The sequence below is a fragment of the Carlito syrichta genome, unplaced genomic scaffold (assembly GCF_000164805.1).
Source record: "Carlito syrichta isolate Samal-C Ts95f unplaced genomic scaffold, Tarsius_syrichta-2.0.1 Scaffold98163, whole genome shotgun sequence".
NCBI lineage: Eukaryota > Metazoa > Chordata > Mammalia > Primates > Tarsiidae > Carlito > Carlito syrichta.
The window spans coordinates 12,789-15,936 of NW_007042259.1; positions in this window are offsets into that span (position 1 = coordinate 12,789).

A 3,148-nucleotide genomic window follows, 5' to 3' on the forward strand; every position below is an offset into this window, starting at 1 on the left:
TACCACGCCCGGCTAATTTTTGATTTATTGTAGAGATGAGGTCTCACCAAGTTGCCCAGGCGGGTCTTGAACCCGTGGGCTCAAACAATCCACTCACCCCAGCCTCCCAAAGGCGCAGGATTACAGGCTGAGCCATCTAGCCTGGCTTCTTCCTTAGTTTAGATGCACAGGTCAAATAAGTAGCTTTCACTACTTTATATGAAAGGGCAAAGACCAAAATGAAGTTTCTCTGATCTCCTTGAGCTCATACATGACAATAATCCTTTCCGGGAACCCTGGGCCAGTCACAAGACATTGAGATTAACATCTTTGTCCTAAGAATTTGTCTTTCAAACCGGGCTCGGTGGCTCAGCCTGTAATCCCAGCACTTTGGGAGGCTGAGGTGAATGGATTGCCTGAGCCCGCGGGTTCGAGACCTGCCTAGGCAACTTGGCAAGACCTCATCTCTACAATAAATCAAAAATTAACCGGGCGTGGTAGCGTGCGCCTGTAGTTCCAGCTACTTGGAAGGCTGAGGCGGAAGGATTGCTGGAGCCCAGCAGGTCAAAGCTGCAGTGGCCAGGAGTGGCCACTGCACTCCAGTCTGGGTGACAGAGTGAGACTCCAACTCAAAACAAAAAAAGTTTTTAACATCAAGCATTCGTTGCCAAACAATCCTTAAACACCTAACCCCTTCTCCAATCTTGGAGAGGTGGATCTGCCCTCTGATCTATTAACACTTTCTGAGTAAACTTTCCTTTCTAATCTAATTTCTGTGAAATTCTTTGCATGCCCGTGGCACCTGCTCAGTACACTGCCCTTTCTGTCACCACCAATGTCTTTTATTTTTATTTCATTTCTTTGAATCAGGGTCTCTGTTACCCAGGCTGGAGTGCAGTGGCACACTCATGGCTCACCACAACCTCGACCTCCTGGGCTCAGGTGATCCTTCTACCTCAGCCTCCTGAGTAGCTGGAACTATAGGCACGCACCCCCCATGCCTGGCTAATATTTTTTTATAGAGATGGGGTCTCACTAGGTTGTCCAGGCTGGTCTTGAAATCCTGGGCTTAAGCGATCTTCCCGCCTCAGCTGCCCAAGCCACTGTGCCCATCTTCACTGCCATTGTCTTGGCATGGTGAAAAGTGTATTTGTAAGCAAATGTTCCTTTTTGAGGTTTGGTTTCAGCACAGGACTTTAGCTGCAGAATAAGCCAGGTGAAGCCACTGGCAAGTGGAGGTATGGCTCTGAACTCGCTCCCTTGAGAGGGTCTCACGTTCTCCTTGCTCTGGAACTCAAGGATCATGGCAGGATCAGGAAAACTCAACTGGTGTCCCGTGGGCTCTGTGTCTGGCCACTGGGGAGTAGGAGTGGCCCCTGGGGACCTGGAGATTTACCCTTGGCCCTGGCCCTGTCCTTTCTGCTTTCAGACTTGCACCAGGAAGAGGATTTTTTTTTTTTTTTGAGTTGGAGTCTCACTCTGTCACCTATGCTGGAGTGCAGTGTCATGATCATGGCTCACCACAGCCTCCAACTCATGCATGGTTCGTTTTTCTGTTTTGTAGAGATGAGGTCTCGCAATGTTGCCCAGACTATTCTCAAACTCATGAACTCGAGTGATCCTCCAACCTCAGCCTCCCAAAATGATGGGATTACAAGCCATCATACCTGGCCTAACAAACATTTTATTTTATTTTTTATTTTTATTTTTTTGAGTTACAGTCTCACTCTATCACCCAGACTGGAGTGCAGTGGCTGCTCTCAGCCACCACAGCCTCAACCTGCTGGGCTCCAGCGATCCTTCCACCTCAGCCTTCCAAGTAGCTGGAATTACAGGCGTGCGCTACCGTGCCTGGCTGATTTTTGATTTGTTGTAGTGATGAGGTCTTGCCAAGTTGCCCAGGCGGGTCTCGAACCCGCGGGCTCAGGCAATCCACTCACCTCAAAGCGCGGGATTACAAGCTGAGCCACCGAGCCCGGCTACAAGCATTTTAATATCTACTTTTTCAAGACTCCAGGCTATGTGTGAGCACGAATGTGCTGAGATTTATTTAATTCTTTCTTTGGAATTATCAGCACCTACCCATGCAGTCAGTGGGATCACGAGAGTTGGAGACTTTACTACCCAAAATGATGGTGTTCAAAATGATTCCAGAAGCTGGGTGTGGGGGCATGTGCCTACGGTCCCAGCTACTCAGGAAGCTGAGGGAGGAGGATCAATTGAGCCCAGGAGTTTGAGGTTGCAATGAGCTATGATTGTATTTGTGAACAACCACTGTACTACTGCCTGGGCAAGAAACAAACATCCTATCTGGCATAGCGCAATGGCTTGTAATACCAGCACTTTGGATGAGGAAGTCAGTGGATCACTTGAGCCCAGGAATTCGAGACCAACTTAGGCAACATAGCAAGATCTCATCTCTGGAAAAAAAAAATGTGTTTTAACTAGCTGAATGTGGTGGTATGCACCTGTAATGTCAACTACTCAGAAGGTGGAGGCTGGAGAATGACTTGAGCCCAGGAGGTTGAGGCTGCAGTGAGCTGTGATCATACATACATTCCAGCTTGGGTAATAGAATGAGACCCTGGCTGGGCTCGGTGGCTCAGCCTGTAATCCCTCGCTTTGGGAGGCTCAGGTGAGTGGATTGCCTGAGCCCACGGGTTCGAGACTGCCTGGGCAGTGAGACCTCATCTCTACAATAAATCAAAAAATCAGCCAGGCGTGGTAGCGCATGCCTGCAATTCCGGTTACTTGGAACGCTGAGGGGGAAAGATCGCTGGAGCCCAGCAGGCGAGGCTGCGGTGGCCGGGAGTGGCCACTGCACTCCAGTCTGGGTGACAGAGTGAGACTCCAACTCAAAAAAAAAAAAAAAAAAAAGAATGAGACCCTGACTCTAAAATAAATAAATAAATAAATAAATATAAAGCCAGGCTTGGTGGCTCAGCCTGTAATCCCTCGCTTTGGGAGGCTGAAGTGAGTGGATTGCCTGAGCCCGCGGGTTCGAGACCCACCTGGGCAGCGAGACCTCATCTCTACAGTAAATCAAAAAATCAGCTGGGCGTGGTAGCGCATGCCTGTAATTCCGGCTACTGGGAAGGCTGAGACGGAAGGATCGCTGGAGCCCAGCAGGTCGAGGCTGCGGTGGCCGGGAGTGGTCACTGCACTCCAG